Source organism: Pinus tabuliformis, chromosome J (genome assembly GCF_031772625.1).
Source record: "Pinus tabuliformis cultivar Carrire ecotype Pingquan chromosome J, CPIR1, whole genome shotgun sequence".
Taxonomy (NCBI): domain Eukaryota; kingdom Viridiplantae; phylum Streptophyta; class Pinopsida; order Pinales; family Pinaceae; genus Pinus; species Pinus tabuliformis.
Window position 1 is genome coordinate 1,555,211,551 of NC_142295.1, and position 14,199 is coordinate 1,555,225,749.

Consider the following 14,199-nt stretch of genomic DNA (forward strand, 5'->3'; position numbering starts at 1 on the left):
TCCTAAAACCAATTCTCGTCGACTGCTAAACAAAGGATTCACTAGTTTTTTGCCGTTGTGGATGTAATCTTGGTCATGCAATCCTGTTACATTGCAACCATTGTACAACCTAGTTAGCCTCCACCCTTCCCAAGGAATTTGATATCAAAGACCTGATGTTGAAGAATAATCCTTCAACATAAGTTGTCTTCTTCTACTATCCCCATCCAAGGAATGACCAACAATAGGTCCCAAATTATTTTCCACGTGTTTCTTCCACATAGATTCTACCTTTTCCCATTGTTGATAAACAAAATTTGCATTGAACCTATTGCATGTTGGATGAACAACCACAACCAAACAAGGAAGCCTTTCATGTAAAGGGTTTGCAATAATAACACGTGCGTAATGGCCAATAACATTGTTCTTAAAAGAATATGTTATAATCTCATTACCTGTAGCTCTGTCACCAACTCTCACCAAGAAATGTGATTGGCATTGTTCTTCTTTCGTACCATAAAACCCCACCACTGTATCACTTTTTTCTACCCACCTAACATATTTTTTCACAATTTTTTCATCTTCAGCGAGCAACACAAGAATTGGGCCATCTACACCATGCTTAGGTTTATAAGAAGCATAAAATTTTCCGACCGCCTCAAAAATATGCTTGTGCTCCCCTAGGATATATGCTAATGACTTTCTAACTTGCCTTAAATTTGTAGATAATGAAGGACCATCTAGATTCAAGCTAATAAAGCTATGTAATCTAGGGCCTCCTCATAACTTGATCATCTCATAAAGGGATTTTGTGGATGTACTATACCTTCTCCCTGCTTTTGCATGCATCAAGTTATGAAAAATATCCTTGACAAATTCCCAAACTACATCTTTACCTTGTAGCTTATGTGCCTCACACACATCCTTGCAAAACCTAAAGACATCCTTCCTTTCTGTTGATTCAAACAAATTTTCCTTTAGGGATCTCATTCTAATAGAGAGTGTAGCAACCTTTGTCCTCTCCCACCAAAGAGATTGCATTGTTGATCTATGGTTAGCATTTGTAACCCTTGTAGCATTCTTCAATTCATTGTGAGTCAAAAAGTCGAGTCTTCTAACTTTTCCTGTATCTCGTTCACTTCTTTTATTAGTGCACATTGATTCACGATATAATTGCATCCTGAAGTCATCACATTCTGGAACCAACTTAAAAAATTTGCATGTTAATGAATCAAATGGGATCCCTATTTCAGAAGCCCTCTGGCAATGAATATGCCTATATGTACCATCAATACGACATTCAATACCCTCATAACATAACATGATCTTGGTATGCTTCTCTATGGCCCATAATTTTCCACCCCTTTGATCATCCATTAGGACCTTTGTTTCCAATCTCTCCCCATTTCTATCAATATAAGGATACCAATACCCCCAACATTGTAGTAACAAGGGAGATAATTGAGCTGTAATAAGATGACAACAAACAAATAAATTTGAAGTAAGATAAATAAAATAATATACAAATTCATATTCAAGTTTAGTCTAAGTTGTTAATTAACATACCTGAAGTAGAAGGATCTGCACTTGTAGAACCCCTATGTAATACTGATGGTGATAATGGGACCAAGAACCTAGTCAAACTTTGTTGGGACTTATCATTGGTAGGCTTTTTGGGTCTCCCAACTGTGCCACTCCTCAACCCAATCTCCTCATGTGAACCCTCATTTGTAGTAGTAGCAGTGTGCTTCTTTGATTTCATGTGTTCATTTAGAGAACTGACAATATTACCACTTGTCGACACTAAACAAAACCATTTATTGCATCGTGTACATTCCACTCTCACTTTTTTCATGTCCTTATAGTCTGCAAGTGTTGCTTCCACCACCTTGAACAAATTAGGCTCTTGTGTCTTGTTGAAATAATCTAGAAGTTTGATTGCTTGATCAATATGAAATTGATCTCCAACCATCACTGTCTATTGCACTTCTTTACAAGAAGGAATTTCACTACCACTTGGCATTGATAGGCATTGTTGATGGGCCCCTGTTTTCATATGATGGTTTTTGAAGTTGCGTGTTGTTCGTGCTGCCAAGGCTACATCACCTGTTCCATAATCAATGCCACAAATTTCACATTGGATCTTTATTTTAGACTCTCCCTTTTCTGAATATACTTTGAGAGTAATTTTCTCATTGACAAACTCTTCTATTAATTTTTTTTTTTTTTCCCAAGATGCCAATACACTAGGATCAACAAATATGGCTTGTTCCATTGACAAAGAAATATTTTCAACTCTTGGTTGATTATGCATAGGTCCCTCCACATTCACTTCAATGTTTTCAAAGATTGGTATTGTTTTCACTACATTTGAACACTGCTCTTCCACATCATATGTGCCTGGTTTCCTCTTTATGCCTACAAGTGTTGTACAAACTTTCCATTTTTTCTCTTGCTTTGGATTTAAACCTGTTCCACCCTGGATAAAATCAAAAGGGTATCCAATGATTTCATCATCCACAATTTCATCGCGAATTTCAACAAATGTACAACCTTCTCGACACTTGACCATGCTAATGATAGAATTTTCTTCACTGGTAGCAATTTTATAAAACAACTCCATTTGTTTTTGCACATAAATAAATGAAAATGTAAGTAAAATTCCACAAGAATATTGGTTATTATAAAAAAAGGAGCAAGGAAGCAAAGTATGAAATTTTAATTCAAAGCTCCAAAAAACATGAAGAAATATTACTACTTGGATGAAACACTTTGATTCAAAATGTACTATCGGTGGATTCTTCAAATGGAACTGAAACCAGAAATAAAACATATTACTAAAAAAAATTTGAGAGCTGATTTATTGTTACACCAGAACTCGGAAAAACATTGTACAACTATTTTTAATTCATAATCTTAACATGATTTGTAACCAGAATTTCAAATGCTTTTCTAAAAATGCCCATTATTAAGTTAGATAGGCCAAACATCTGTGCATCTTGAAATTGTTTCAACCATGTAAATACCTGTTAAAATTGACAACTAGGGCCAAATTCCACTTTGGACAGCTCCTATGGGGAAAATTATTGTAGCATTATTGCAGCTCCTATGGAAACCAAGTCTTAGCCAGCCATGATGTTCAGAGAACTATTTGGAGGAAGTTTAACTCCTATGGTGTACTGAACATTTTTGACATATTTCAGAATTTGTATCAAGAAAAAAGAATTTTTGAAAATTTGATGATATACTTTGGATTTCTAAAATATTTCAAAATCCAAATTTGAAAAAGAGAATTTTTGAAAATTTGATGGTGTAATTGAAAGTTCTCAAATATTTCAGAATCTGCACTTGCTAAGATAAATGCCTTCTCCAAAATTTAAAACTATATTTGGAGTGGCTGACATTTCTTTGAAACAAGAACAAGCCTGTGGTTGATGCCAGGTAACTAAAGGGAGCAGGAATTTTCTTTGCATCTTCTTGATAAAATTTCATGAAGGGAAGGGATAGAGGGGTGCTCTGCCATTTTCCTGAGTGGGTGGAGTATGCCCAACAATCCCGATTGTTGTCCACATCACCTGTGATCAACCATGGAATTTTGTTCCATTCCTCGTGGAGGGTGCCTAGTTTCCAGATATATTTTGTTGGTACACATGTCAACATCTCTTCAATCAAATAGTCTGGAAACTCAAAAACCTGTGAGAGAGCCTCCACCATTTTCAAAGTTCAAAAGTGAAGGTGTATGAGATAAATGTGCCTGAAATTTTATATTAAAGACATTCAGTTGCTGCTCTGTTCTTGGACTCTACAAAATGTTTAATTTTTACAGAGTCCTTGAGATTATGCTGGATAAGAAAAGTGTCGGGCAGGCATAAATGGAAGGATAAGTCTTAACCAGATACAGAGATTCAAATATAATATAATATTATGTGACTTTTAGTTTTTGAGTTTTATTTTTTTAAGAGGCCTTTGGGATTCACAAAGACTATTCAAGTTCATTTATCACTTTTCATATTCCTTGCAGATGAATAATGTAAATTTTCCATAATGTTTAAATATCAGGTTTCAAACCTTTTTTCTTTTAAGGTGTGTGAGAGTGAAAAAACAGAGCTGAAACATGTAAGTAGATAGTATCCAATAGTTAAATATACTCTAGGAATAAGTATAAGTATATGACATATTAGAGTATTTAAAGCTAATGTCACAATAATATTTTAAACATAATTCAAGTCTAAATATTGAACTAAATATAATAATTGTGCTACAAATTTCACCCTACAGCTAGAAACAGAGCACGAGGAATTAGAGGTTAACTCTGACCTATTGAAGGAATCAGAGTGGCGCAGCGAAAGCGAGGATTAAAGACCTATAATTGATCAGACTACCTATAAATCTAAAGTATCATAGAAATATTTAAAGATCCATGAGAGAGGATTTATTAAAATTCCAACAAATTATTTCTAGCAGTCATTACAGGTACCAGAATTCTAGCAAGGATAGAGACTTATCTTAGAAGTAAAGGCTTGGAGAGAGCTGTCAAGGGTTGAAAAGAGCCCTCATTTGACATCATATACTTAGGGTTTGAAATCAATGAATAATGAATGGGTGCTAAACCAATCACCATACATACGTTAAAAGTGCTCAGCGAGGCAAAATTGTTTACATTGATACAATTATCTAAAAATAAAATAGATCACCCCAAAATTGCATTGTTGAAACACTTTCATTAGATCTTTTTATCACATAAACCCTCATTGTTTGTCATAAAGTCCTAAATATCAAGAAAATCTTTCATGTAACTAAGAGGGAGACCACTATCACCTAACCCTCTCTCCTTTACACTTTAAGCTGCCTCTCCCCTGCTCAAGGGAGGCTTCCCTGGGATAAAATTGTTGAGATTTTAGGCAATGAGAGGAAAAGTGATATGAAGAGTAAATTCCAACCAAAGAGTTTTCAAAGAATTAAGAAAATAAAATAGGTGGAAGAATCAAAAGCTAATGTCTTTCTATTGGGCAGTGAAGTTTGCTACAATACCTTCCCTAGATAGTGCTAATGACAATGGCTCATGCAAAGAGATCCCATAGAGCTCCCAACACAGTCACCAATAGGAGATTGATTAGATGCAATAGCTTCCCTTGAGATAGAGGAGGATGAAGGTGAATCATAAAGAGAGCTCGATATATTCCTCTACGGAAAAATAGACCTAATTAGGGGCAAAATCCTAGACCCAGATGATGGTAGAGCAGGATGATGCAACTGTTGCTGAAAATGATGATTGTGACTAGAATTGAAGCTTGAAAAAACTTCTACGGGAAAATCAAAAGAAACCCATTGTGATGTTCCTCCAGCCCAGGGTTCATAATGTTGGTGTTCAACAAAATGGCTACTACTCTCTCTCTCTCTGGGTGAGCATATTTCTCTTGGATGTTGAGTGTTGTTGTTTCAACTATTGGGACAATGTTATCTCCTTGGACCTATGCTATGCAAATTCTCTGGCAACTGTGATTTTTTATTGCTTATCTTTACATTCTCCCTTTGCTGGTTTCTGTGAGCAAAACCCAAGTTGGTGTGCCACTACCATCCCACAAAAACCAATAAAATTAGCATATATAAATCATAGATACTAAACTATTTAGTAGCAAGGCAGAGAAACAAACGGAATATATAGAACCATACATGTCAACGCAAAGATGTCCATTGTCGCCCAGGTCCCATACTCTTTCAACTTTATATTGAAAATTTCGAAGATCTCATTTCAAATTCATATAGGTGGTTTCCTTCTCTATGGGATTTCCAACTGGGATGTAAGATCACCTCACTTCTCAAGGTGCAATTATGGTTGAAGTTTCCATCCACAATTTATTAAAGGAATATCTTATACATCGCTCAAGGTATTTGTAGGTCACACTATAAATATTTCACCTTTGTAATGAAATTTTCATTGAAGTATGAGAGATTATAGAATAGGAGTTTCATGTGATGAGTTTATACACATCTTAAGTTTCTAGGAATATTTTATTTCCGTGTATCATAGAATAATAGGTTGTCACACTTAAAACTTGTCCTCCTAGCTATAGCACGGAGCTTCCACAGTTTGAGGGAACTCTTTTTCTGTTGCCCCACATGTCCTAGAATTTATGAAGACTATATGAGAATTGATGGAAAGACATGAAGATTCCATGATAAGGTTATTTATGCTTTCTTTCAGACAAGGGCATGGTGGCTAGCTGAAGCATTCTTGTAGCCCAAAAAACATACATTCTCTCAAATCTCTAGTTGAAATCTTCCTCAAGCATTGCCACCCATTTTGAAGGAAATGATAAAATTGTTGGGGATGAAAGTAGAGCATCTATGGAAGAGGGATTATGCTCAAAATTTGAATATGAAAACACTAGATATTTGTAACACGAACAACCTTGCGGAAACAATGACAGGAAGGAGGGCCATTTTAGCATCTAAAGTGATTGATTAACACATAAATGAGTACCAACATGAAAAATGTGATGGCATTAATACACCAACGTCAAATGATACATGTGTCACTCTTTCTAGTGAGGATTGGTATCAGGTTGGTGATGTTTTTTTTGGCTGCCCCATAAGAAACAATGTTGCAGATACAGAAGAAGAAAGTAGTAGCAGTTTTGAGATGAATTTGGTGTGGGATTTATGCTCACAAATAAAAACAAGAACACTCCCTTCTCTTATGGCTTATGTACATGATAATCATAATAATGAAAACATAAGCCTGGACACTCATAATGATCCTCTCATCAGTATGGATCAATCATCAAACCATATATTTTGGGTTGGGTAGAGGCAAGTCCTATACACTACTTGCATGGACCATCGATGTCTGGTGATCACGAAGAAGAGGGGAAGTTTGATTCTGAGCCACTTCTGAGCCCTTCACAAGCATCTGTCATGAGGGTTTTGAGAACGTGTCATGTTATACAAGTGTTGGAATAACCTCCCTAGACTTGTCACAAGAATTGAGGATAGAATATCCCTTCGAGGACGAGAGACTTTGCTCCAAATATGACAGCAATAAGGATTTTGCACCAAACATTGGCATTTCTGATAATGAGTATCAACATTACACAAGTTATGAAATCCTCAATGATGAATTTGTTGCTCTAGAGGAACACAAGTATTTCTATTTTCTACACCAGTTTCCCCAAGTATTGAACAATGAAAAGTAGAAATCATCAGAGTCCTTTTATCTCTACAATCAAGACTGCAAACCTTCTTTATTAGAGCAAAGGCATAAGGACCATATTTTTGAAGAGTCAAAGGAATTATCTAGCAACATAATAGAAGCCACACCTCTTCACATTGGAGCAAAAAACAAAAAGGTGCCCCCTAGGTCTGAATCTTCCAAATCACCAAATTTATGAACATCTACACAGAATTTGGTATGTACATTACTGATCAGTGAAATTGTTAAGAATGGATTGTTCTAGATTTTCAAGGCACTTAAGGCCCTCCTATTGGAAACTATATCAATCCTATAAAGGAGTAAAACCCTTTTTCTATAGTTCGAAATGTGTGTATGGTTCTGTGGATAAGCCCTAGAAGGATAATCTCCAAAAAATCCAGTCCTAGGCATTAGTTGAAGGTCTATGTTGGGCATCAGTCCTATTTTGAGACCACTGTCAAAGGTTACCAAATTTTTGAAGTTCAAGCTACATGAAGAAAGTTCTGAGAATGTTTTGCAAAGTCAAAATCCAGATTGAAGAAGCTAAAATTCTGAAGTCTCAAGTTATCAATTTTTCTTAAAATAAGTCGAAATTGTCAGCATGTTTGTGAAGGAGCCAAGAGAATTATTTAAGGATGTACTTGTATATTATAGAGACTCGCTGACTCCTCTGAATCAACTGCTAGTACTGGTTGTTGCACTCCACAAGCCAACTCCTCTGCACCACCTCTAAATTAACTGCTAATACTGCTTGTTTCACTCCACAAGCTGACTCCTCACCTCTTCTTCTGTTTGTGTTGGGTGTTCGTAGAACCTGTCATTTTTTAAATCCTTGATCCTGAAGGTTACCGTAGCTGGACAGAACGTGGACAGAAAACATTAATTTTAGGTGGGTGAAAATAAGGCAAGGTTACCGTAGTTGGACAAAACGTGGACATAACACATTAATTTTAGGTGGGTGAAAATAAGGTAGGGTTACCGTAGCTAGACAAGAAAAACCACATTAATTTTAGGTGAGTGAAAATAAGGTAGGGTTACCGTAACTGGACAGAACGTGGACATAACACATTAGTTGGAGAAGCTCGCTACTATGACGCAGTTGATGTGTTCGTTATAGAAAAGTAGGGTAGTTGGACACGAGTTCGAACAAGCAAGAGGCAAGGTGAGGATTTGAGGAGTGGTCCTATCTGGTTCAAACTCTTTCCCTCCACCTGAGTGCGTGTAGCCTGATATTTTTCCTAGGGTTGCAGAGTGATTGCAGAGTGGTTGGACTCCACCTCGACTCCAAAATGAATCATTTCCAACTCTTTCCCTCCGCCCCTGCATGTAGCCGAGTGTGAGCCGAGTGCTTGTAGCCTGATATTTTTCCTAGGGTTGTAGAGTGGTTCAAATCCACCTCGACTCCAAAATGAATCATTTCCAACTCTTTCCCTCTGCCCCTGTGATGTAGTATGATATTTTTCCCTCCGCCCGTGCGTGTAGCCCGATATTTTTCCCTTCGCATGGCCAAAAAAGTGTATAAAAAATACCTTAGGATATATATATTGTTGTATGATATATTAAAACCCTTTAGGCCCTCATTATAACCCCAATATGTTATTTTGTGAATTTTTCATTTTTAATGCCCCAATATGAACGCACGTGATATAATATTGGTTTGTTAGTGATGCCCCCATGATATATATATATATATATATATATATATATATATATATATATATCTGTGTGTGTGTGTGTGTGTGTGTGTGTGTGTGTGTTGTAAATAATGCATCGAGTTGTGTTATAATCCTCCAATAAGAAGTAGGGTGGTCATGGTATGATATGGTGTTCAAAAATATGGTATGATGTAAATGTTTCATCGAGTTGTGTTATGAAGCTCCACGGGTAACATGTTTTGCTGGTTCATAATTGTCATTGAACACCAAGGACAGTGTTCCCCCAAAGGGGAGGGGTTTGTAACAACACCTGGTTGATTTTTCATGTAAATAAAATAAGACCAAGGACATGGGACACGTATTCCAAGCTAAATGGTGGGTAAAATATAGTGATGGAAATCACTTGTTGTTTTTTTATGGCTATGAAAATTGGCAAAGACAAAGAGGCATTAATTGACATTAAATTATGAAAATAAAGGAAAATAGGAGAAAAGGGAGATGAACAGACATAGGCATGCATGAGAAGGAAATTAGAGGAAAAATGAAGGAAAATGAAGAAAATAGAGGCATCAATGATAAAAAGGCTTCAGAGAAATAGTTCACAGCTTTTGGTTAGTTTTGGCTTTGCCTTTTGATAATCTGTGGTTTCGAACCATTGTTCATTCTCTCTCTCTCTCTCATACTCTTTCACACTTAGAACATTCTTGGAGCACTCTAGTACTCAATTTTATTTGGATAAAGAAAGCAAAGGAAAGAAAGGAAGCCCAAGGAGATAGTGGGATCAACAAATACAGTTGGATTCATTTGCAAGTAACATGTTGCATGTATGAACTCCTTGTTGGGTTTGGATGCATGATGCATGCATGTGATTCCTTGGTTATGTGTTCTGATAGGAATGGATATTTGTAGGTATTAGCAGTGTTTTCAGCCTTCCCTTTCCATTTCCTAGATAACCATTGTGTTGTGGGTTTCCCAATTTTTATTCTAGTTGGTCCTCATGTTTCCTTATGGTTGTGGGTTGGGGCAAATGCTTTCGAAGCCTTGGAAAAACTTGGGTTGAGTTACTAGTTCCTAGAGACATAGGTTGGGATAAACACTCTAGAGCCCTTGGTGGGTTGAGTTACTAGTTCCTAGATCCATGGTTGGAACAAACACTCTGGAGCCTTGGAAGGTTGTGGGTTGAGTTACTAGTTCCTATAGCACTAGGTGACTTGGGTAGAGACCGATTTGGTTGATGTTGGTGATTTCTAGAACGTAGAGGTGGAATGACTGTGGTTGAGGGTTGAGGTGGTTTGGACTATGGAAGCCCTGGTTAATTTTGTCTTGGCTTATTCTCGGTTCATCCCAATCTATGGCTAGATGGTACGTGGAAGAAATTGACTTTGTTGCCATTTCCATTTGTTAATATGAGATATTTTCCCATTGTGATCTATGAACATATGAGTTGATTATGATGGTTATCTTATGGATGCTTTGCCATTTTTTCTATTCTGGTTATAAGCTAGTTATATCTTGGTTATGTGATGTATTCTATTTATGGATCCTTACATGTTTGATAAGCTAATGAATGGGCTAATAAGTGTTATTACAACTATGTGGAGAGGCCGTAGATCCTTCTTGATGATTCTTGGATTATTTTTAGACTCTTATGATCAAATATGCATTCATCACCTGTAACTTCTATATTTGTCATGCGTTTGACGAAATCTCTGTTATGGATTAAGCATATATGGGTCAAGTTCTTACTTCAATTTTGAATGATTTTCATTTTAATCATGTTAATTATGATTATGGAAAGCTACATGCAGTTACATGTTATGTTCTGGAGGCTAGCCTAAAAAGTGGCACAAAATCCGAAACCGCGGGCACAAAACTGAGGCTTTGAGGTCATAACTGCATAAAGGAATATTTATTAATGTGGTTGAAGCCTCATAACCACATGCATGAAGTGTTGTGGGTGTGTTTGTGGATTCAGTGTAGTGAAAAATAGCCCCAACTCAAGGATTAGTCACCTAGGGTGGTCATTTGGCCCCTAAGTGTCCTGTAGCCCCTACGAGATGCCATGAAGGTTTCAGCTTGTCAACCCCACTTCCATAACTGGAATTTGGAGGTTGGATCATTTCATAGTGACACTCATCTCATGTTTACCCTGACAGACTTGTCAAATTGGGTAAATGTGGGAGGGGTGGTTACAGATTACTTCTTCTATTTTCACTTTGAAAGATTTATTACTATATATATATATTCTTTCTAAAGTTGACTAAAATATATTAGTTAATATGGATATTACAATGGTTTATTTAGGTATACAATTGAAATATGAAAATATAAAGAATATTAATTTTCTTTTAATTACTTTAAAATACTTTTAAAAATTGATAGAAAAATGATCTTATTTTATATGGACATGGAAATATTTTATTTATAAGTGTGAGTGAGAGTGAAATATTTTTGTTGGTTGTAATACCAACAATCAATAATTTAAGGTAATCAAGTCTTGGATCCTTTTTCTAGGAGGAGACGGAAGAGAAGCGACCATGGATGACTATGGTTTAGGACAGAACTGCAAACGACAGACCTGCACAGACCACGACAATTTGTCATTGCTCTCCAGTAATAAGACAAACACTATACGACAAGGAATAGTACGCAAGCAATGGAACCCCCCTAGGGGGAGGATATGTTGCCTCCCCCCAATGATGCTGAAAACATTCCGATGCACACAGAAGATGTCAGGAAGGAACACCAGGAAGATGCGGGAACAGAGCTTGAAAATTTTCCAGACAATACAAACAGGAATGAAGCTCCCAAAGTGACGTCGGAAACTTGTAAGCCTGTAGCAGCCGAAAGACCTAAGGTTGAGCTCCCGAGTCACTGGATTAAAACTCAAATCCAGTACATGAAGGATCACGCACCGATTGGAAAATTTATAGGCTTTTGGCCCACAAAGAAATCTTTGCATGGCTAGATAGTAGCCAAGTGGAAACCAAAAGGGCACATTACCTTGCAGTTGGGGCCTAAAGGTTTCTTTATGACAATTTTCAACTGTATAGAAGACCGAAACAGAGTTCTTGATGGAGGACCTTACTTTTTCAATGCAGCAGGCCTATATCTGAGAGACTGGATTGAAAGAATCAATCCGGATAAAGAAGATTTAAGTTGGGCACCAGTTTGGATTCGCCTTCATTCCATCCCTTTGGAGTACTAGGATGAAGACTCGCTGCAAGATATCAGGAATGGTTTAGGGGAATTCATCAAAATCGCGGAGGAGACGAAACTCAGGCAATATACCTCTTATGCCCAAATATGTGTCTATATGCACCTCAGCAAAGCTCTCCCAGACGTAGTAAGTCTGTACCATGATGATTTTGAATGGATACAATCAATAGATTATGAGCATGTTCCATTCTGATGTAGAAAATGCCATGCCCTTTTCCATCTATTTCGTGACTGCCCTTCAAATCTGAAAACCTCGACCTCTTCCACTCTAGACAAACTTGACTCGGATGGGTTTACCAAAGTCACCAACCGCAAAAAGAATCACAAAAAACCCTCTTCAATCGTTAAAAAACCTGTCGCCAATGCCTCCATGCCATCCACCAACAATAGCTTTGAGACCCTGAATCAGTCGGAACTAAATAACTCTGAGAACTCTGACCATTATGAGGAAATCCCCAAGATGACTCCTCAATCCACTCCCTCGAGCTCAAACAAGGCCCAAAAGTCTGTGCAATCTATATATCTCAAATCTGCCTCTCCCAGTAGGTCCCCGAAATGGAATACTCAGGGCATGGATGTTGATGTCGTGCAACAGGAAACCATGACTGTAACGGAAACAACAATGGAACGAAGTGAGGACCAGCACATGGAAGAGGAGTCGGAGAGCTTCGACATTGGAGATCTGGACATACTGGGATTAGAACAAGTTTGCAAGAAAAAAGAATACAACAAGATCCCAGAGAGGTAGTTGGAAAACTTAGAAGTCATCCTCTCCAGAGCACAACAGCAAATACCTCTAGGCATCCAACTTGGGAGTCAATGGGATGGTAAAAACATTTCTAAAGACAATAAAAAAAGAGGAAGGAAAATAGATCTTCAAAGAACCATCCACATTGGGGAAATGCTGGTGGAATCGGGAAGATATTCCAAGCTTACAAAGTATTACAATCCCCTACCCAACAGTGCATCATGAATCTCATTTCATGGAACATCAGAGGGCTCAACAGCCCCGGGAAATATAGACTGATAAAAAAAATGATTCAACAGGAGAAACCGCAAGTCTTCTTCTTGCAAGAAACCAAATGTAACTCTACAACATTGGATCAGACCCTTGCAAAAGCATGGCTAGGAAGCAAAATGGTAGCAGTGGATGCCTCAAGAGCATCAGGAGGATTAGCAATAGTCTAGGATGAACGAGCTATCACACTTACTAACATTCATGCGAGTAAGCATTTCATTCAAGCCACCTTCCATATTACAGGGACAAATGTGCATGGTCACCTAACCAATGTCTACTTCCCCCAGGAAGCAATGAATAAGATAGACATATTGAATACTTTAGCATTGATCAACTCTGAAAGAACTCATCCAATTTGGATAATAGGAGGAGATTTTAATATGATAACAAAGCTAGAAGAAAAAAAAGGGGGCAGGGCGAAATTGGATAATGAAAGAATTCACTTCAAAAACTTCATCCAAGAGAACTGGCTCATAGATATTTTATTCAAGAATGGAATATACACATGGAATAACAAACGAGCAGGTGCACATCAAATTGCCTGTCGATTGGATCGATTCCTACTATCTGACAATGCAATCCATCTTGGAGGGGACTTCTCGGCTTCGATCTTACAACTCTTAGGATCATATCACTGGCCTATCGCACTTCAATGCTAAAGGTCGAGAAACACCACACGAAGGCCTCTTCCTTTTGAAGCTTTCTGGATGACACATCCAGACTTTAACAACCTGATTAATGCGGTTTGGAAAAATTTCAAACCCCCGAATGGCACAAAAATGTATCAATTCCAACAAAATCTCAAGAACAACATCAAACAATGGAATCAGCTTACTTTTGGCAATATTTTCCAAGCACAAAGCGTTCTAGATCAAGAAATGAAAAAACTACAGCAGAGGATCATCACGGAAGGAAGATCTGAAGTCCTCTCAGAGCAGGAAAAACACCTACAAACACAAATATCAAAAAGAGCAAAGCAAGAAGAAATACTTTGGAAACAAAAGTCAAGAGTTAGATGGCTTAAAGAGGGTGAAAGAAACAAAAAGTTATTCCATCGCACTATTATCCAAAGAAGAATGCATAACAACATCACTTATATCCAGAATTGGCAAGGGGAACAGTTGGAAAAACATGAG